At 33.7% G+C, this 24,431-nt stretch overlaps 1 pseudogene across 1 annotated transcript; it reads left to right on the forward strand.

Annotated features, from left to right (window-relative positions):
* Positions 1-11,851: 11,851 nt before the first annotated feature.
* LOC149529023 (pentatricopeptide repeat-containing protein At2g13600 pseudogene) lies at positions 11,852-15,738 on the forward strand (annotated as a pseudogene). The gene has a single exon (XR_016359034.1). The product of XR_016359034.1 is annotated as a pentatricopeptide repeat-containing protein At2g13600 pseudogene (transcript).
* The last annotated feature ends 8,693 nt before the right edge of the window (positions 15,739-24,431 follow it).

The raw sequence follows: 24,431 nt of genomic DNA on the forward strand, positions 1-24,431 counted from the left end.
TTTAAGTGTTTCAATTTATGATGGTACATTTTTCCCCCACTTTAGTTGAATATGACACTATGTGAATATGTAAGCTAAAGTAAAGCAAACTTTTAAGGAAAAAAAGGATATCTGTGAATTCTGCAAGAAAGTGTTAGTATCCACATCTTTCAAAACCCATGTTAGTGAAATCCAAAACCACCTAGATCTTACCAAGAATGATTTTGTGAGGTTCATAGGTGCCCACATGCCCTTGTTTTAGCATTCTCATTTTGGGAAGGTGAAATGGGGTGATATAGTTAACCCTAGGAATTGGTAATGCAAATTGATGAAAAATACCTTCAAAATTAGTGAGGAATCTATCATAACATATCTCAACCAATTTTAAAGGGATGATAATTGAATCATGATTCTAACGAAACTAATTGTGAGAAAATCAAAGTTATCTAGCTCAAATTATGATGAAAAGTGTAAATGCCTATTCTAAATGCACGGAAATGAAACCCTAATTGTAATCCTAATTTCATGCTCAAAAAATTTATTAATAGGGGTCTTACCATTCACTTTTTACCTTTTTAGCTTGAAAAAGTGAAGGATTTTTTAAGATGAAGAAGGAGCTAGAGCCAACATAGATGGAGGTTCTGAGAGAAGTTGTTGCAACTGGAGATCCACTTCCTAAGGTGAGTGCTAGTGTAGAGTGTTTTTGAGTATTTGATGCATATTTTTAGTTTCTTGAAGTAAGACTAATTTTCATTTTGGGTATGAGAAATATAATAAACTAGATTTTCTTTACCGTGATCATTGTATTGAATAAGAACCACACTCAATGCATTCAAAGAAGTTGATGTGTACAGATAGAAAGGTTTATCAGATTGCACAGGCTTTACAATAGGGGGATTAATAAAATAATCTTTAAATTATTGAAATGTGTGTTGACATTCATCATTTCAAGAGAAATTAGAGTCTTTCTTAAGAAAGGATGTGAATGGAATATTTCTATCAGCCAAATTTGAAATAAATCTTAAAATAACTTGTATCTTTCCTTGTAAGCTATGAAATTGTGATATCTTCTTTAGTAGAGGCATATTAACAATAGCCTCTATCTTTTCATTATTGAATTTAATACCATGATTAGAGAATATGAATCCCAACAACTTTTTAGTATCAACCCCAAAGGAACACTTATGAGGGTTCAATCACATATTATAATTTCTTATATGTTCAAAGAGTTTTTGCAAGATAACACATATTTGTTTAATTGAATCGATTAGCAAGAATCTTATCAACATAATATTTAAGAATCTTATGTATGTAATCATGAAATATCAAATTCATAGCATGTTGATAGGTTGCACCCACATTCTTTAATCCAAAGGCATCATGACCCAATAAAAGGTTCCCCTAGGTGTTATAAATGTGATTTCATATTGATCTTTGAGAGGAGTAAACATATGATTATAACTAGAAAACCCATCCATAAAAGACAAAAAATCATGTCCAGCAGTTGAATCCACTATCATGTCAATGTCAGGAAAAGGAAAATCATCTTTCAGAGAAGCTTTGTTCAAATCTCAAAATTTGGTACCCATAAATTTTTTATTTTCTACCTTAGAGACAACAACAATGTTGGATATCCAAAGAGAGTAATCAATAGAGCGAATGAAACCAACATCTAGAAATTTTTCAATCTCTTCTTTGACTACAAGAGTGATACTTGGATTTATCTTTTGAATTTTCTATTTTATAGGCTTACCACTAGATTGAAGAACAATGTTATGTGTCACAATCTTAAGATCAATACTAGGTATATCAGTGTAAGACCATGCAAAAATATTTATAAATTCCTTTGATAAGTCAATAAATTATTTATGTTTATTAGGAGTGAAGCATTGTCCTATTTTAATCACTTTTTCAAAATCCATAGTCTTTTGGAACAACAATAATTTATGTTATCAGAAAATTACTTTTCATAGGATCCTCAAGAGGAATTTTTTCATCATATGTGTTCTTATAATTTGTTTCTTCTCCAAAATAACCATCAATGTTTAAGAAATGTGGCTTTCACTTATTATGATGAAAAGAAGGAAGATTATCATAGATTCCTAGAAAATCCATCAAAGCTTCATCATTAAGAAAAAGGTCCATTTTAGTCTTTTGCTCAAAATCGAAGAGATCGAGGTTAATCAACTTAAGAGATCCACTGCAAATATCACTAATGTGCAAAGGGAATAGTAAAGGCTTCTTATAAGGATTAAATCACAATCCATACGTATGTTTGGGAAAGCCACTATTCATAGATACTTGTATTCCTTGTTCAAATTTTCCACAACCTTTTCAATTAAATCCATATTTTTGTAGAAAAGTATATCCAATACTGTAATAATTAGCTATGTTTTTAGGATTTAATAGTGCTTTGTAAGTGTGTATGTCATAACATTAAGGCTTAATAGTTTCCATAGTTTCTTCAGTAGAAGCACACACAAAAGTTTTTTTCAATTGATGAGTAAGTAGAGAAAAATGTCTTTGTTTAGGTTCATCTTTTTTTTTTTTATGAATGATAAATCCAATACCTTATATTCTCCAATGAACGTAGGATTAAAATCTAAAGTGACCCAATCATCCTTAAGAAGAGAAGATGAAGGGTTTTCAGTTTTAAACGGTTCTTCCTTAGTTTTTGTTTTCACAAAATCTTGTGTAGAAGAAGTTTGAGCATATTCAATGTTCAAGAAAGGATTAGGTTCATCATCTGCATGCAGGGTGACTATTGTGAACAAAATAGACCTTCTGATGAAGTGTAGAAGAAACAACATGCATAGCTTACAACAAAGATCTTCCTAAGTGCATATTATAGTTAGATGAACCTCTCTACAATAACAAGACCAACCTTGATGTGTAATTTTCTCATCCCCAAAGTATATTTAGCAATGTTATCAAATCCATGAATAGAGATATAGTCAAGTTGAATAGTTGAAAGATTGCCTTATATAGCTTTTAACATGTCTATGCTACAAACATTCAAGCCTAAACCACTATCAATTAAGGTGTGATGTATATTGTTTCAATTAATATACATAACGACTATAAGAGCATCATATCTTCTCTAAATCTCAATAGGAGGAATATTGGCTTTAGTGAAGACAATAAAAGGAATAGATGGCACAATATACATACAATCCAAAAAGGAAGTAATAGCTTTTGGATTAGGTGATGAAATTGCAAGCATAGATAAAGGCTTTTGTAAATCTTCATGGTATGTAGGTGAAGTTTGCAACAATTCCTAGAGAGAAATATTAGCACAAGTAGCACACAATTGCTCTACCAAATCATTCTCTTTGAAAGATCTATTTGGTAATTGAGGTGCTTGAGAAAGTATGAGTTGAGAAGGTGGTAAAGAAGGAAGAACAATAGGTTAAGGATTATTTTGAGTATGATAAATGTGAGCCATAGAATCTGGGTTAATGAAATAGTTCAAAGGATTCATAGGTTTACCCTTAATAGTAATTTTAGGACAACCCTTAAGAGTCATCAAAGGCTTTCCATAGTGCACAAGTAGTGTATTAATAGAACAAACAGTCACAAAGAAAGGCAATCATGCATGCAACTTATCATAAAAGGTGGTAGAAGAAGGTTCGAAAGAGTGAAAAGGTAGATCCTATAATGCCACATCCAATATATCCTCCTTACAATTTGAATCATTTCTAAATTTATCATCAAAATACTTATGAAAGAAATCAAACATTTTGAATGCAAACTATATATAATGAAAGAAATATTTTGTATTTTTGAAATCAAGATATGCAAAAGAACATGCAATATGAGATCTAACACCAATATCACAAGTGGAAATTTTTTAGTATAGGTTCACCAAGAATGTGTTAGGGGAAATGTGATCAAGGAAACTAACCCTAAGTTCATCACACATCCACACACACCTCAAAATGATGGAGTCTAAGGAAAGAGATTCTTTCTAGCCAACCCTCAAGGGTGCCAAATCTTAGAATGCTAATGTGATCCAAGGGATAAAGGAGCATCAACTCAAGCTAAGATTTAACTATTATGAATGAAGGAAAAGGATGACACTTACCCCTAGATCTAAACTACTTACTTCTAAGTCTAAACAAGATATGAAATGTAAAGTAAATAAGTGCTTAAATGAAATATTGAATTGACAAAGAGGGATAAAGGTACTTATTTCAATATTTTGGACCTTGATTTCTGTATGTTGAGCTACTATTAGGAATAAACAAGCCTAAAACTGGTGCATGAGGGGTGCAATGTGACCTTAATAAATGGTGTGCGACACTAATTATGATTTCACATTTATGCTAAATGATGAAAAGGGTACTCTGATCCATGATTTCTTTTCTATTTTTGAGATCTGCTAATATATGAATTGTGGGGTGTTGGATGGCTATGTAAGGGTTTGCCTTAGTCAACCCCCTGTATTGATGATTTCCACCTCCATGGATAGTCGATTGGAAATGCAATGTGTGTGATGCTTATGTATGATCTTTAGATGTGCAAATGCAAGGATCCAAATCTTTACATATGAAATCCTGGCATGAAGTATTGTGCTTGAATGTGGATGAAATAGTAATGCATAGATCCGAGGATAACATAGAAAGCATACCAAGCCCCCAAGGATAAAGTACTCTAGGTCATATTCATGATCTATATTTACTACTCCATGATTGAATTGAATTTGAAGAGGAAGAATGGAGAACTCTCTTGATTCAAAGGATGTTTCCAAGCCTCCTTGCTTCCACCTTGCAAATGTGCTAAGACAAATTGGGATGTCCACAATGGCTTGTCCACATGAGGAACACTTGCTTGATCTTGTAAGTATTATTTCTTTCTTGATAGTGCATATGCATGTGATGTTATGTTATGAAAAATGAAGCAATTAAGGGTGTTTAGATAGGATTCAAATATATTTCCTCCAACAGCTTGACCAAGCTCAAAGACCTAATTTCAAGCCAAACCCTAAGAAGTTTCCAAATGCCAAGTCACAAAATGGGACCTAGTTAGGGGTGCATTGCACCCCTGAAGGGGACATTAGGGGTGTGTTGTGCCTCTAATAATCAGGTGCAGAAGCCCTCAACACTAATACAAGACTCCAAAACAGGTCCCAAAATCTAGATATCAGGTCTAGATTATGAGAAAATCTCATTTTGGTGCGAAAAAGAGCTATGTTGATTGAATACAAAGGAAAGGGGAGAACCTAGATGAATTGATCCTACCTCAAGTTTTACATTGTAGAAAAGGAATACAGAGGAGGAGTTATTAGGTCCTACCTATATTCCATTTAAGAGAAGAATAGGTGAGAGACTTAAATGCAATTTTATCATTAAATTATATTGAATAGGAGCTAAATGGTCATAAATTGAAGTGATTCCAATTTAGGATTGTAAAAGTGCAATCATTTTATGCATTCAATACATTCATATTGGAAAAATAGAAAAAATCCACAAAAATCACAAAACCCCAAAAAACTAGAATATTAATTTATCTAAAAAAATTACTTCACACTTGCCAAAATCAAAACTCGTAATTCTAAGGTAAATTCATTGTTGGGATATTTTATTTTACAACTATATTTTTGTTTACAAGGTTTCATAATTGCATTTAATATCTTTCATGACAACTAATAGATAATTATATATTCTAATTACTAATTAAATACAAATATGATAAAAGCAAGGTTGAGTTAATTTTTCAGCTATTCCCTCTTTGGTTATTCTTAATCCTCTAGTGGAGGGGTCATCTCTTGTCTTCCACTCTAATGGGGTTGTGAATGATAGCATACCCACGATTGTTGTTCATAGGAGGAAATATATATTCCTTACCTTACATTTAGAGTTGGTAAAAGAGGATTCATAGTTGAGTCCCTTGTTTCCATTGGTTCCTAGTCAATTCAAGAATTATCTTTATCTCAATCTCACTTCTCATGGGATTTTAAATTTTTGACTTAATGTTTGTTATCTATTGTGTTTGAGCCTATTCCTACTTATTTAATAAAAAAATTGGCATAATGAGCTCTATATATTCATATAATCAAGAAGAGAATGAAATATGACCTTAGAAGAGTTCAATAGGTAATGACTATTTATATTTAGTTTAATCAAGTTTTTGGAAAAAAAAATGATTAAGTTGTTGACAACTAAGGGAAATATATATATTTTAGTTAGAATTGATTAAATTATTCAATGAGAACACTTTATACCCTATGCATCACAAAGAGAAACTTGGGACGAACACTATAAAATATTTTTGAGAATAAGATGGAAGATGTCCATAAGAGTGGGGGAAAATATTATATACTAATGATAACAGGCTTCCACAATCTCCACAATCTGTAATACTATTGTTATTATGCTTTTGAAATTAGGTTGTGTATAAATTTGTATTATATTAACAACAACAACAAAAATTAAAAAATTAAATACTTTTATCACTACAAATCTAATAAATCCTAGCAAACATCAAATTCTACTTTACAAGATATGAAATAGAGACAAGTTTTCTATGATAAAAATCTTAATGACAAATAAATTTCATATTGACCATTGACCATTCAAAGATTGTTTATATAGCCCAATCCTAACTTTATTAGGTTGATTTGAAAGCATAAAATCATATCATGTGTACCTTGTTTTACAAGAAAAACAATCATAACTAGTTTTTGTAAAGATTTAAAAGGAAAAAATGAAGTTCTCATCTCATGCAATTGTATTTAATAACTAAAAGGAACATATGGAATTCTATGTCAGCGTGATCCTTGTATCAAATGAGTTCAATTTTCACAATTAAAAAGCATATTGAAGTGTAACAACATGCACTTTTTTAAAGAACATAAGTCACTTTGCCCCATGACTAACACTAACAATATCTCACCATAAGTTTTTTAAAAATATAAATATTTATTTTAACATTATAATGATCCACATTTGAATGGAAATAGTTTCAAGATATTAAAATTTCAAATAAATTACAAGATAATTATATTTTGTCTATATTTAAATTATGTTATTTATGCAAGTAGGACCCTTTAAATCAAATGACTTGTGTTCAATCAATATTTTTATTAACAAAAGATCATAAATAATAAGCTACAAGATAGGAAGAGGTGAAGAGGGATCGAAAGTTAGGAATGGAAAGGATCAAGATGGATCTTTTTAAAGACTGACTGAGCTATTGCTGACATTAATTTTCATTGATGTTATACCAATATTCTAATGGTATTGGTTGGTTATTGGAAGTTTTGGTTGTGCACTTGTTCTTTGTTGGTTATGCAACAAGAGTTTTGGTTATGCACAAAATTAGTTTAATTGGAAAGTTTTGATACTTTATGCAAAGTGTACTTGGTTCTACACATGGTAGTTATTTTGGTACACTTGTATGCTTTACAATGTTTACTATTGCGTGGAATTTTCTACAAGTTCTTGGTGATTTCTATGGCTATAATATTCTTCCAAGTGTTTTTGATATCTGAACTTTGGTACAATTTATTAGATGGTTTTGGCATATTGCTACATTGTATTCATGATAGATTCTACCAAGATTCATTTATTGATGGCTTCAAAAAAATTGTGGTTCATCTTTTGGACTTGGTTGGGGTATTTTGACATTCTTGGTAAATGCAATATGCATTGTAACATGTTAAGTGCATGACCTATTTGTGGGTTGCATTTTAGTGTATTGAACAGCATTCTTAAGCATGTCCTAGATTTAGGATCTATGTTATCCATTAAATGTAATTATAATATCTTCTAGTTTGGGGCCATCACACATATTTGGTGTGGGTCGACATGTGTAAGTTAAAATACCTATATAAATAAGGAAAACCTTTTGCAAACTGATGCATATATGTATGGATTATGTAAAAAGATAATGATGTGAGACCAACAGATGTGTGAGATCTAGAAAAGTAATTTCTCAATTTGAACTTGTGGTGGCAATGTATGTGAAGAAATTTTTGTAAAGAAGATTAAGAAGAGGCTTACATAAAATTTGCATTGGATTAGATAGTTGCACACAATAAGAAGATCAACTCTCATATCTACTAGCTGTTATGATAACTGAGCTTAATCATTGAACTCTCTCATGCATATGTAGATACAAATTCTATATTTTCTTATATTTTCATTATCTATTTTGATACACACACACACACACACACACATTGGAATTTATAAAAACTAGATTAAGATATGAGATAACAAGTGTTTGGTTAGCTAGAGAAAAATTAGAAGTTGCAAAGGAAAAATGGAAAGAATTTGAAGAAAATTTCAAGGATAAATTATCATGAAGAGTTTGGAACAAAATGAGAAGGTGGGGTTGGAATTAAAGAAGTTGCAGCATTACATCAAGTATAGGGTTGACAAAGTAGCAAACACCAACTGCCACTATCAATTGTCAACATCAACACATATCATTGTCATCATCAAGTAGAAAGAGGATTGAAATCAATGAGAAAACTAACTACCAACACTAATCTATTAGGATGGTGAATTCAATGCCTTTGTGAAGTTATTTAAGGCAAGGAATGACTGTAGATGGAATAAAATCAATGACATGTACCTTTGGGTGACCAAAGAGGATATTGTATAGAAGATCAAGATTGATAAAATAAGTATTATGGATAACATATCTAGCTTACAAGGGAAGACTAATGGTCTATTGGTTTTCATTTTTATGTTATCTAGATTGACATATCTTGCGATTCTCTAAGATTATGAATCCTATTTTATGTACCCCAAGAGTCCAACCACCTACAAGATGGAGAAATAGCCTAGAACCATTATCTTTCTATAAAGTATGTTTTTGATTTTATGTTTGATAATAATACCTTGGTATGAATAAGATAATTATGGTAAGGATCGACAAATGCCATGTCTTAAGAAGTAAAGGTGAAATGATGTTCAAAAGTAAAATTTGTGATTCCTTTTACACTTTTGTGTAGTATGTGTCATTAACACAATAATTTTAACATATATTAGATGGAAGTCCTTTCTTGATTATGTTTTATATGTTTGAAGAGATCCAGTAGTAGGTAAGAGGGATTGCTATTTTTTTTTGGATGAATGCCATTGTTTGAAGTAGAATGGTTTCATAATATTTTAAGATAATACTAAAATTATAAAAAAATATTATCATTTGATACAAATTTCCCACATATATATATTGACATGTTTCTATAAAAAATAAAATAATCCATCCCTTTGTAAGTTTAACCATCTCCCAATTAAAAGTAGAATCATCCCCTAATTTGTTCATCTCTACACTCCTATAAAACAAGGGAGATTATAGCGCTTCTTGCATCATTAGATACACATTACATAAGATAACACTAGATTTATGTTGAAAACCCATACAGGGTAAAACCATGGTGAGAATCAACTCATAGTATGTATATGTATATGTGTGTGTGTGTGTGTGTGTGTGTAATTACAAGGGCCTCACTATTATACGTGTAACCAAGACCCTTACCTTGAGGAAAGATATAAAGGAATTGCAAATTGTAAGTCACTTCTTTAAAGAAAGATTAAGAAGGACTTGCTCAAGGAGCTCACCGCCTCAACAAAAGATGCATGAAATGAAGTATAATGAAATAAGCCTCCAACAAATTGCTCCCAAAACTCTCCGTAGAATGTAGGTTCTTTTGACATTATGTCTAAAGTGACCTTTATCAATTCATTTCTAATACTTCACCAGACAATGCTTCTTATTTAAACTCACATATTCTACAATTCACATATACTCCACACTTTGAAATTGGTTCAACCTTCCATAAATATAACATCTAGATTAAATAACAATTAAGTTGGTGAAACTAAGGGACAAGGGAGAAATCCTAAAATTAAGCCACTAAAATATAATTGTAGTGAAACTACTCCTATCCAAGGAATAAAGAGGACCAATATTTCCTACACAATATCCTTTGTGGTTACAAACATTAAACATGCTTGGTAAATCCTCCAAAGTAAAAGAGAAAGTAACATGTACATAAATAATCAGTTGACCAAAAAATCTCCAGAATAAAACCACTCAATGTAGATCTTTACACAACAAGATCAGGCCCCATAAACAACTCAACACAATAACCACTTCAATCAAGAGCATGACATAACTAAGATAGAGAAATGTCAGCTAGACAGTCAAAAACAATCCCACAAACCTACTTTAGGACAATGCAACACTAGACAACTCAATCACTATTATGTAGAACAAATATAGATGTTCCTTAAACATCCAATGTCATTCTTTGGAACATATATCATATTTTGTTTAATGATCAAGATTTCACAGTTGTTCTTGTATAGAATTCTTCATAACTAGAAATTTTGGGAGAACACAACCTTGAGATATATCACCAAAAACATATGTGTGGTTGTACATATATGATATCTCTACTACAATATTGAATTGAGATATTGCACAACTAAAATAAAAATTCCCTGTAAATTGCAACACTGCAAATATAAATACGAACAAATGTAGAGAATTTATCGAACCAATCCTAACAGACATCAAAATTGTCAAGATAATACATTATTTCTAACCATCAATGACAACACTAGACACTTGAAAAGCTAGGAGTGCAACATACACAAAACATACAATTTATGTTCCAAACTGCAATGCCATACCAATAAACGTGGAAGAATGTAGAGCATTCTTCCAAGAAAATTTTGAAGCACTTCTTGACAAATACACACTTCAACATTCTTCACTAATAAAAGATACCTCAAAAGTTCATTAGCAACATACTACCATGTATCTCGTTTCATGCTTCTAATCTATATGTTAACATTTACTCTGATCATTAACACACTTACAATACACTTTTGGCCAACGATACAACATCAATATCTCACAAACAAAACAACATAGAGAACACTTGTAGAGTATTTACCAACTTCAACACCTCAATATAAAAGCAATAATACATGTGGTGTGCAACCAACCTTTAGCAAACTTTGCATGTCTTTACATCCATGTCAACATGGGTGATCACCATCACAACATATTGTCTCACAATTACAACATTACATCATGTAGAGCGTTGACAAGACATGACACTAGCATCTACCACTAGCACATATCGACATCAACATGTATCAATGTCATCATCAAGTGGACATAGGGTTGAAATAAAATGACTACACCAACTACTAATATTAATCTACTAGGATGGTGACTTAAATGTTTCTGCAAAATAATTTGAAACATTAATTGATTATGAATGGAATAACATGCATGACATGTACCTATATATAGGTGACCAAGCATGGTATTATACAGAAGATCAAGTGTAATAAAATAAGTGTTATAGATAACATATCCAACTTAGAGAGGGAAGATTGATGGTCTAGTGGTCTCCTGTTCTATATTATTTAGTTTGAGATTGTGATTCTCTAAGATTATGAATTCTATTTTATGTACCCCAAGAACCTAAGAACCTACAAAATGTAGAGGTTTGGTCTAGAACCATTATACGTTTATTAAGGTTCATTTGATTTTGTGTTTGATAATAAGACATTGTTATGAATTAGACAATTATAGTAGAGCTTGAAGGATGTTATACCTTTAAAAGTAATAATAAAATGGTGTTCAAAAGTAAAATTTGTGATAACTCTTATGAGTTAGAGGGGTTAGTGTTAAATGAAACTGTGAACTCTTTAAGACTTTATATAATTTATGTCATTAACACAATGAATGGTTTTGACATATCCTTTGATAGATTTTTTTGACTTATTTAAAAGGATGAGAGAAATTCTTTTTGAGAGGGGTTCCTAAATAGTTTGGATGAATGCAATTATTTGAAGTAGCGTTGTATTCATTCATAAACTTCTAACTATTGAGATTATTAAAAATTATGATCACAAATTGCACACATCTATACAAACTGATATGCTTGTATAAAATTTAAAAAGAAAACAGCTATGATCATCCATCTGTATTCAAACTGCAGCCATCTCACCCAATTTACTCGTATCGTTCTGCAAAACAGGGCAGCGTCTGGTGAAACAAATGTAATTCTCTGAGAAATTGATGTCACTAACATCTTTTTCGTAGGGATAAAGGAATGCCGATGACACCAGTAGTGAGAAAAAACAACCGTATGACATAGCGGTCGCAGCAGGTTGAATAACAATGCACATATTCCATGCTTCAATCGTAGTACAATGCGGATGCCAAGGGCATCCTTTGCCACTCTCGGTCTGACAACATTATGCAGAGAACATCGATTGAAAGAGGTGCTACACATTCTGCTTACTACATACAACCAAACTGAAGATTCTTCAAAGTATCTACAGGCCTGCAATGCCAAAAATGCTATTTCACAAGGTAAACAAATCCACTCTCTCATCACTCAGAGGGGATTTGCATTTATTACAGGCACATTTTTTCAGAATAACCTTATTAACATGTATGTCAAGTGCGGTAGTTTGTTGGATGCGCGAAGAATTTTTGAAGATATGAAACAACGAGATGCATCCTCATGGAATACCATAATTGCAGCTTACAGAAGACATGGGTATCCTCAAGAAGCACTTGCACTCTTTCACCAAATGCAAAGAACAGGCGTTCAACCCGATCGGTTTACCTTTGCCACCATACTTCCAGCCTGTGCCAAAATTAGAGATTTGGAACAGGGTGTGGACATCCATCAAAGCATAATTGAAAGGGGTTTTTTGTCAGATGTCGTCGTAGCAAATTCCCTGGTAGACATGTATGCACGGTGTGGAAGCATACAGAAGGCACTTGAACTGTTTGATAAAATTACTCAAAAAGATTTAATTTCATGGAATGCAATGATTGCAGGATATGCGCAAAATGGGTTTGTTGAAGAGGCGTTAGAAACATATAAGCAAATGCAATTGGAAGATTTGAATCCAAACGCTACAACATTTGTTAGCATCCTCCCAGCCTGCGCCAAAATGGGAGCTTTAGAGCAGGGTATGGACATCCATAAAAGAGTAATCAAAAGTGGGTTTTTATCAGATGTTTTAGTTGCAAATGCCCTGATAGACATGTATGCGAAATGTGGGAAAATAGAAGAGGCACGTGAAGTGCTTGACAAAATGCCTCAAAGAGATGCATTCTCATGGAATGCGATGATTGCAGGATATGTGCAGAGTGGTGTTCTTGACGAGGCTTTAAAGCTTTTCCAGGAAATACCTCAAAGAGATGTGGTTTCATGGACTGCGATTATTGCAGGATATGCACAATATGGGTTTGCTGAAAAAGCATTGGAAATATTCAAGCAAATGCTTTTGGCATGTGTAAAGCCAGACTCTAGGACCTTCGCTAGCATCCTTTCAGCATGTGCCAAAATGGGAGCTTTAGAACAGGGTAAGGACATTCATCAAAGCATAGTCGAAAGTGGTTTTCTGTCAGATATTGTGATTACGAACGCCCTAATAGACATGTACGCAAAATGTGGAAGCATACACGAGGCATGTGAAATCTTTGACAAAATGTCTGAGAGAAATGTGGTATCGTGGAATACTATGATTGCTGGATATCTACAATATGGATTTGTGGAAAGAGCCTTAGGAACATTTAAGCAAATGAAATCAGTGCGTGTAAAGCCAGACTCCACAACCTTTGCCAGCATCTTACCAGCCTGTGCCAGAGTGGGAGATGTGGAGCAAGGTATGGACCTCCATCAATGGATAATCGGAAGTGGATTATTGTCAAACATTGTAGTCGCAAATGCCCTTGTAGACATGTATGCAAAATGTGGAGGCATAAACAAGGCACATAAAGTGTTTGACAGAATGCCTCAAAGAGATGTGGTCTCGTGGACTACAATGATTGGGGGATACATGCAAAATGGTTTTGTTGAAAAGGCCTTGGAAACTTTCAAGAAAATGCAATTAGCAGGTGTAAAGCCAGCCTCGACAACCCTTGCAACCGTACTTCCAGCCTGCTCCAAAATTGGAGCTATAGAACAAGGCATGGATATCCATCAAAGTACAATTAAAAGTGGATTTTCATCAGATGTCGTGGTTGCCAATGCTCTGATAGACATGTATGCAAAATGTGGAAGCATGCACAAGGCGCATGTACTGTTTCACAAAATGCCTCAAAAAGATGTCATCTCATGGAATGCCATGATTGCAGGATATGCCCAAAATGGCTTTTGTAAGGAGGCACTTGAACTCTTTGAATTAATGAAGCACACTAGAACTTACCCTGACCATGTAAGCTTCGCTTGTGTGTTGGTTGCCTGCAGCCATGCAGGTTTAGTGGATGAAAGCTGTAATTACTTCAATGGCATAAGTGATTCCTATTGCATTAAACCTACAATTGATCATTATATGTGCATGGTTGACCTTCTTGGCCGTGCTGGCTATCTTGAGGAAACTCTAAACTTTATCATCAAAATGCCAATTAAACCTGTGGTCATTCTGTGGACATGTCTGCTGGATGCCTGTAGATCATGTAAAAACACAGGGATAGGATTATTTACAGCAAATGTGCTTTTTGAGATGGATCCTAAAAATACTGCAACATATGTTCTTCTTTCAAACATCTATGCAGATGTGGGCAGATGGGAGGAGGTTCAAAATGTAAGGAGGTTGATGAAAGATAGTGGAATTACAAAGCTACCTGGATGTAGTTGGATTGAAAGCCATAAAATGATACATGCATTTTCTGTATAGGAGATTGAAAACACCCACAGCCACAGAGAGAACAATGCAAATTTGGAGAAACTGCCTTCGGTGATGAAGTTGAAAATTTTCGCGAGTCTGAGTTCAGGACTAGTATTGAATGAAGTGGTGGGAGAGACAAGAGAATTCTCGCGCCACCATAGTGAGAAGTCGGCAATTGCATCTGGATTGTAAAACATTCATCATGGAACAACTATTATATTCATCAAGAACCTTTGACAATTTGTTGACTGCCGCACTTCAACCAAGTCCATATGCAAAACTGTTGCAAGAAAAATTGTTTTGAGAGATGCCAACTGATTCCATCAATTCAAATAAGGAAAATGTTCTTGTGGGGATAACTGCTGATGTTAAGTGAAGAAAACTGTAAACATTGGCCTGCACTATAGAAAGGTAAACTTTGTCAGACCTGCAGTGAAAAAGAAGAAAGCAGATTTTGTTTCCAGTTTATGAACAGTGTGTTCTTGTGTGTTTGGAGATGTACATCATGCTGTTGACATCATAAAATCAGATATATAGTATGCAACGTGCATAATTTCTCATGTGTCCTGGTGGGGAATTTGCTGAATCCCTGTTCCATTACAGCTTGGAGATGTCACGAAAAATGAAACCTTAGCACATTGGAAGGAAAAATCTGTAGGAAGTTTTGAAGAACTGGAAAAAGCAAAAAGAAGGAAAGAAATGGTAAGACGATAAGAAGATTCAGGAAGACGAGCAGGGAAAATGAGTAAATCTAAAGAAATAGAAAGATGTTTGGCCAGCTGGACATTCGAGGGTGTACAATCATCCAATGCTTGGAGATGATGAGGAAAGGACCTATTGTAGTTCATTACTTCAATCCTTGTCATACAATCATCCAACGCTTGGAGTTGATGAGGAAAGGACCTATAGTAGTTCTTTACTTTAATCCTTGTCATTTTCTATGATTCTTTTGTCTGAATAATTGTTTTATTTTGTGCCCATGTCAGGATTGTCATTTGTGATTAAATCATGTGCACCATATTTTCCATTGATATTTCTATAACGTGTATATTTTTTAATTTATGGTTAAACATTTCTAATGCTGTTTGATATACCTTTCCTTTTTGGAGAGTTAGTATGTTTGTGAACTCTTATTTTTTATTTCAGTTTTGTTTTATAAACAAAATATTAAAATTTATATAGATAAATCTAATTTTATAAAATTTAATACATTGTTATTGGCATACAACTATGGTAATTAGAAAACTGAATGAAAAGGATTGCAAAAATGAGATTAGCATTAGAAAAGAACATAACTTTTGAGTGAAAAGGTAAATCACAATTTATATAATATTATTATTGTATTAGAAAATGGGGTTAATGGTCATTAGGTTATTTGATTTCAGACTACTCTCTTTTGTGTTGGAAAGGAAAAGCTACACGTTGGAAGAATGTGTAGGAAGATCACTTGACCGTTTAGGTTCCTTCATCTTCTAAGTCTTGTTCCTTTTAGGGCTTGAGGAAAGTCTTGCCTCAATGTGGCTTAGTCATGCCCCAAAGTCCGTTTTGTGGCTCCTTTTCCTCCCGATTCATGTTTGACCCAAGTTACTATGGGTGATCCCACATAGCTTTGGTCTTCCATGATTGAGGAGTGTCTTTCATCATGTAATGTTGTTCCCTCTTCAGCTGATGTTGATCCCCCAACGACTAATCACCACTTGTCTCCCATTGTAATGGGGTTGTGGATGATAGTATCACATGGACTTTTGTTTGTAAGAGGAAAGTTCCTTCTCCTTCTCCCCTTACTCTTTTGGAATTGGTGAAAGCTAATTGAAGGTCAAGAACCTTGTTTTTTGCTAGTTCCTACCTCCAATCAAAAGCTCTCTATCTTTCCAATCTCACTTCTAATGAGATTTTTTCGTCTTTGCTTTGATGGTTGCTCTCTACTGGGTTCAAGCTCTTTTATGCTTATCTAATCAAAATAGTTGGCATAATGAAGTCTATAAATTCATTTAATTAAGAATAGAATGAAGATGATCTTAGAAAATTTCAGTAGGTAACAATGATTTCTACTTAGTTTACTTAGTTTGATGAAATTGTTGGCAAGAAAGATATACACATAATTTATAGTTAGGGTTGATTAAATTGTTGACAACTAAAGGAAATAAATGACATATAGTTTGTTGCCTTGGTATTTATCATACCCAAATTTCAAAATTGATGCAGGGAGTTCGGAGAGTCATAACTTTTGACTCGGATCTGAGTTTTATTAGATTTTTCTGAGTTTTTTTCAAAATCCATAGTTGAGGTGGATTCCAACTCAACCAACTTTGTTGGGTCCATTTCGATTTATTTTTTGAGAGCCAGAAATTCCATCTTAACCTCCGAATTTCAGTTTTAAAATATCTTAGGTGTTTTATTTTTATTTTTCTGCTTTGTAATAACTTCGAAATTTCTTTCTAAATTTCGGAGATTAGTTGGCAATTCACCTTTATGGTTTAAAGGGTAGATAGGAAACTTCAAAATTGCTTTCAGAGGTTTTTTCAGAAGTGACAAAAAATGGCATATTTTTTCAGTTGTCAAAATTTGCCAAATTTGAAAATTTTCTATTTTCTCTTTTTTTTGAGTCGGTTGTTATTTAATGGAGTTAGAGATCCATGTAGAAGCAATTTTTTAGTAATGAATAATTCAGAATTTGAATCTATATTGGGTTTTGTTATGAACTTAGTAAGTTTTTTGTGAGTTGAGATCGGTGTGCTACATCAAAAATATTCAATCAAAATGTGCAAGAGGATATAAAAATTCAATCTTTAAAGTGTTCGAAGACTTATCCAAGTCTTGGTAGTCTCATGATTTCAAATCTTTCGGCTAATCACTAGCTCCACCCTGCACTTTGAATTTCCAAATTCCACCATCCAAGTCTCAAATTATGCCAAGTTAATGAAGAGCACCAAAATACGTATTTTTCACTCAATCATTAACCATTAACCTTTAGAAAGGTTAAGGTTCGAGATCCAAAACATGTGTTTCCATTTGAAATCTTAACCTCTCCATATAAAAAAGGTTAAGATAAATTTTCAAAACACGTATTCCGAACCATTAACCTTAACCTTTCATTCGAAAAGGTTAAGGTTTGGGGTCCAAAACACATGTTTCTGAGATGGTTATTAACCTCTTTATTTAGTTGATAAAGGTTAAAAATTGAAAGGTTCAAATCATCTCTAGGCATGTGTGGAATGAAAAATGCATATCCAACACAAAAAGATGAAATCAATGGTTTGAAGATGAGAAGCTACAACATATTGCATAAACGTATACCAAAGACCAGACATGCAATCTATTTGACGGAATGCCTCCCAAGCTAGCATCAGAAATATCCCATTGGATAATATGAAGTCATGTACAACCATCAAATTCAAGGCATGTGGGGTGTTCGTGAATTCATGAAAAGCTCAGGTAGACTCACAAATCATGAGTAGCATGTCACTTAGCACAAGCATTATAATGAAATTTGTATTGCATAAAGGTGGTGATAGCACTGGATATGAGGCTGGTATCCTCGATGTGGTATGCGTAATTCTGAGGGAGTACTAGTATGATGGGAAAATGCATATCGTATGGTGATCATAGCATACTATGCCCACTCCCAAGATCGTCAATCCGATTGTGTCAAAGGTACCGCTAGCTTAAAGTGTTATGAGAAAGGAGGTAGCTTTCCCAAGCATCAAGTGAAGAGTTCCTCAGGACGATGTTCGGGGATAGAATAGATGCCATGCCGAAAAGAATTTCCTATTCACAGCGTCTGGCCTGTCACCTTCATAAGCACAGGAGATCATTCAACATGATTCAGGAGTTTGCAAATATTTGAGTGGCAAGCGTGAGATAGTACATGGAAATTATTTGACTGAATGGTATCTTCTAAACATGGTGGCAATGAGAATGGATGCTAATCCATCACTAGTCATATACACGTGTAGGTTCCAATCATCAGATGTTGTACGTGAAGTATTTGAGAGATTGCTCTCATTTTTATGAAATGTTTAGAGTTACAGAGGATGTGCAAAAATGGAAATATATTTGAGACCATTCTTCATGATCCAAGCCTCGCGTCTGATCTACGAAGAGATTACAAGGTTTTAAGAATTTAATCAACCATTCTTGCGGTGAAGTATGGGTTCTAACGTTTATGGGTTGCTTTGGACATTGACATAGCATGAGTAATGATACACTTTGACAGACTACTCCATATCTTCAACCCACCACAAATTCAATGGTGTTAGGTGATTGATTCCCCATGACTTGGACAGATTGAAGGAAGGGCATTTGTAATGCTTAGACACCCCATGTGAAAAGGATTGATAAAAGAACAACATTCTTTAGAGAAGACAGAGCATGTATGCAATCTAGTACAGCTAGATGTTCCAATATAGATGCCATAGAGATGTTGAACCTTGAAAGAGGTATTCAAACATCCTAGACAAGTGTTCCCCGATTTGAGTTCAACGCAGAGGTACAAGGAAGTTGGTATCTAGTTCCACCAACGATTTGACCACTCCATATGAGTTTAAAGGTGACTGAACATGTCATGGAGCCATGCCATTACCCACACGCATTAACGTAAGCTAAGACAAGGGGTGTGAATTGTTGCAAGCATATACAAAGCACGTGATCTGCTTGACAGAAAGTCCGTGACTTATCTCCAACTTGCAAGAAAGAAATAAATGAGAAACGTGGCTCAAGGTGATCTTAAGTCACTAAGTTTGGGAATAAGAAGCTGCAGTATGTTAGATACTAGTCAAAGGAAGAAATAGAAACATGGAGGCACAAACCAGTCAGTATGTCATTTATTTGACAAGTGTGGAGAAATGATGAGAGATATGTCATTTATTTGACAAGTGTGGAGAAATGATGAGAGATATGCCATGCGGGGTTCAAGAGGAAAGTAATGCAAAATATTTGAATGAGAAAACATCAATATAGTCTACAGTCATATATATATATATATATACTCAAAATTTCAAGCAAATGCACGTGGTAGATATAGATACAAATTGGAGACATGGTGAACATAAAGTCATCATCTGATGGGCATGTATATGCCTCATGTTCCTCATCATTTCATGAAAAGAAGGATGTGTGTTCATTAATAAAGTGATGTAACTTGAATAAATCATTCAAATATCAAAAGAAGATCAAGAAGGATTGATTATTCAATCTTCTTCTTGAAAGGTGGAAGGTCTAAGTTTCAAGTCATACTTGGTTAATTTTGTAGAGGTTAATTAACCTCTCCTAAAACAAGTATTTTGAAGGTAGTTATTAACCACGAAGGAGTAGTTCCCAACCTTCATGTCTATATAAGGAGTCATTTTTGGCTTTGTAAGGGGACTTTTGAATAGGAGAAGACTTAGGTTAGAATTTTGGTGATAAGATAATATTTGGAAAGAGTGTACAAATTTTATCTTTGTAATAAAAAATTCCTCTTAGGTTCTTGGTGCAAGAAAATAAAGGAAATGCTATTTGAGTTCTCTTCTTTCCAAATTTAAATTGTTAAAAATGTTGACTCTCTTTGTAGTGAGCATTTTCATGGTATTGTGCATATATTTATGAATCTTTGGATCAACATTGTGCTAGTGGTAATTCTCAAGCATAGATCTTGATTATTGTTATTAGCAAGTTTAAGTTTGATTTGATCTTTATTTGAAAAACTTCAAAATTATATCATACGAGGGAGTTGCCCCTCTAAATGTGGAGGAAGGCCGCATATCAAGGGCCTATCCAATTGTTGTGAACAGTTTACCACATATACTCCGTTGGGCCATTTTCAAGTGACAAATCTCTTTACCAACATAGTTAAAATTAATTAATTACTATAAAAATGCTTGCACTCACATTGGTTTTGAAAGAGGGCAAACCTAGGATAAGCACTACAAAATGTTTTGAAGAATATGATGGAAGATGCATGTGAGTGGAACTATTACAAATATATATCACAATATGATCAAAATGAATAGTTTCTACACTACAAATTCAACAAATTCTAGCAAACATTAAATTCTAGTTTACAAATCATGAATTGGGGACATCTTTCATTAGTTTCCTACCAAATAAATTTACTAAATACTAAATTTCATTATCATTTAAAGGTTGTTTATAAAGCTCGACCATGATTTATTAGGTTGTATAAATGCTTGCAGAGACTTAAAGCATAAAAAACATTATATATGTACCTCATTTTACAAGAAAAACAATCATAAATGGTTTTTGTAAAGAACTCAAAAGAAGAAAACTCAAGTTTTCATCCCATGCAAATGTATTTAGTAATTGGAAGGAACACATGGATTTTTATTTGAGCATGATCATTGTATCAAATGAGTTCAATTTTCACAATAGAAAAAATATTTGAGGCCTACTAATTTCTACTTTTGTTGAAATAGACAAACACTTTATGTCTAGAAAAAATATAAATAATTTAATTTAATATTATAATTGTTGAAGTTGATGAAAGATCAACCCCACAACTTGTCATGTCCCCATTTTAACAAGACCTTAATAAATATTATAAGAAATTATATGCTGTGGAACAATGTTGCTTGCGGGGATGGAGTAAGATTATTTGTGAGTTTGATTCCCAGGCGGTGGTGAACATGCTTTCTTCGCAAGAGCTTGAGGATGTTAGTTGGCAGCTGGCCACTGTTGTTAAGCAGATTCTTTTCTTTTCTTCCTCTTTTCAGTTCATTAGGTTCACGCATATTCCTCGTGAATGGAATAGAACTGCTGATTGTTTAGCCAAATGGGCTTCTAGTCATGATCCGGGTTGGAATATTAGGGATAGGAGGCAACTGTCCTTTGAGATGGTGCAAGAATTTGATGATCTTGTTGCTCAGGATCGAGCTCCTTGTTGAGCTCTCCTTGTTGTATTCCTTTCTGTCTTAATAAATTTTTACCCCTCTTTTTGTTGAGATAAAATATCAATAAAAAAACTAAATATTAAATATAAATATAAATATAATTATAATTAATTATAAACAATTAATATATACTACTTTATATAAGCCTCATAATACACATGATAATAGATATAAATGATAAATAACTAAATATATGTAATTTTTATACTATAATGTATTAAATTAATAAAATAAATGATTAATATTCATATCGTTAATACTATTAAAAATGATAATATCATTAATATTATTATACATATAATATATGTAATGTCTAATTAAACTTATATAATATAATCTATATATTGATATCATATATATTATTGTTAAATTTAATAATTAATATAACTATTATATTATAAAAGGACACAACTCTTACCATTGGAATATATAAAGAGGGAATAAAAACTTTATTAAGGGACCTTGAGAGGGATGAATAGGAAAAATATGTAGAGTACAATTTTAAAACCTAATGTCCTAAATCGGGACATTACAATTGGTATCATAGCATGTTCCTGTAGCCTGTAAAAAAGGCAAAAAATAATAATTTTTTTTTTTTATATATAAATACCAAATCATTGAAAATGGGAAAGTGGAAAGGAATATGAGCATTTAAGCAACATTTGAAAGAACAATCCTTCGATAAGGACATCTAGACCCATTCATAATGCAACCATTCAAGGTTTCATGGAAAATGGTAGCCATGTTGATAATAATCAAGCATTTGGTTTTTGAAGAGTAAGGCATTAGAGTAGACTAATAGACTCAAATGATGTGAGAAGGTATCGATCAAGATAATATTATTGATTGAAAAATAAACATGGTGGATAACAAAAAGGAATTATTACAACCAGAGACATTCAAACAAGATCTAGATAGTGTCTTTGAATCAAATAACATAAAAATGATGAAGCCCAATCAAGAAGAAATTCACGATTATGTTTAATATGAACTTTATTATCATAAAGATGAATCATTAAGAAATAATTCAATAAATAAATATCACCTTATACATGTACTACTAAATGTGATAGCTGATGGATCAACTTTGATCCAGATTATGGGCAACGATAAGTAACACACATGAGCCTCAATTTAGAGCTAGAAGACTAGGGTCTTGGGATCAGAATTACCATTCAATCATTGTAATTCTATCTAATGAATTTAGAGAAAAAATAAGGATATTGATACGAATTTGTATATAATCACTCCAATCTTGATAGAATTTGTTAAAGCAGTAGTGGAGCACAGTAATAGACATCCCAAAAGAGATAGCGGTATCAAATATAAGATAGTATTTTGGAGAGGCACTAAGGATTGCTAAACTGAAAAATACTAGTAGTCACCATAATAATATGAAACAAGTAATGATTGGAGGAGGATATTCAACATTAATGACATCAAAGGTGCCAAATATAGCACAAGAAAAGACATAAAACCAACATTGGTTGAGGAATAGGAAAGGTGGTTATGCAAGTCATGGCTAATAGAAGAGGTGAGTTTGTAAACAAAGGCAATTTGCTAGTCGTGGTTGAGGTTCTTCATTAGGCCGACATGGAGGCATTACTAAAGGATACCATAGGGTTGATCAAGTTGGCAATGGTGCTGGGAGGGGGGGAGTTGTGTTACCTAGTGATACAAACTAGACAATAAGGAATGCTTAGAATTTTACCTCGGTGAATTGAAAATCTGATGGATATGGTAGTAATATTAAACAAAAATATTATAAGGAGGGTTTGAAACCAACTCTCCATAGTCATTCATATACAAAAAAAATAATGGAAGGGCCAATAAGAAACAATAAATAAGACTAAAGGAAAATTTGATTAAATATTTGATTGGAGCATGTCACAGGAAAAAGAAAACACGATTAATTATTGGATATCAAAAAAAAGGTAAAAGAAAAAAAAGTCCCCCTAGGGAACTTATTTGATTTTTATTTTATTTAAAAAAAAAAATTATATATATATATATTTATAAAAAAAAAAAATTATCAGAGTGCACGGCATGCGCCGCTCGTTTTGTGGCATTGGCAACGCGCATGCGCCCCAAAAGGGGCGTGGCCAGGCGTGGGCGTCTGCATGCACGCCCCAAAAGGGGCATGGCCTGGTGCGGGCACCGCGATGGTGCCGCGTGTGCGCCCCAAAAGGGGTGTGGCTACGCGCAAGCGTCACAACGGCACCACACGCGCGCCCCAAAAGGGGTGCGCGATGCGCCGCGCCGCTCAGATGCAATCGTTGCAGCGTGTGCCCAAAGGGCCGCAGTGTAGGCACCACTCGCACAACGCACCTTGCGGGAGCGCCATGCGCCACTCCCACGCAAGGCGCAGGGCAGCGCGTGGCATAAGAAGAAAAGGGGGGGGGGAGTGTATTACCTCTCTCTCCTTGCTCTTGACAAAAATGAGCAAGCAAGAAGGGGAGGGAGGGTTTTATAACCCTCTCTCTCTCTTATACAAAGCGCGTCAAACCTCGATGCGCGCACATGCTAGATGATGATAATTTTTTTTTAATTTTAATTTTTTTTTAAATTTTGACTCTAAAATCCTAACTTTTAACCAAATTTTCTTCTCCCGACCCCTGAACTATGAGTCCAGGAGTCGAAAAAAGTAGGGGGTCCCCATTTCTAGTGAGGAATGGGGCATGTGTTGTGGACACCACAACAAATAGCCCCAAAAAAAGGAAGAAATGACCAAGGCATTTCTTTATCAGCAAACATTCCTCCGATGTCTGTCAAACACCAATCGAACTTCAAACACCTCGAGTGTATTTTGGATGACTTTGCAATCAAAATCTCTGAAGTCAAAACCTTCAAACTTAGTGTGTGCATTGTGTATTCATTCCCTTTGATGTGTTAGGATGCA

The sequence above is a fragment of the Cupressus sempervirens genome, chromosome 11 (assembly GCF_028749045.1).
Source record: "Cupressus sempervirens isolate cs-2001-9-10 chromosome 11, ASM2874904v1, whole genome shotgun sequence".
NCBI lineage: Eukaryota > Viridiplantae > Streptophyta > Pinopsida > Cupressales > Cupressaceae > Cupressus > Cupressus sempervirens.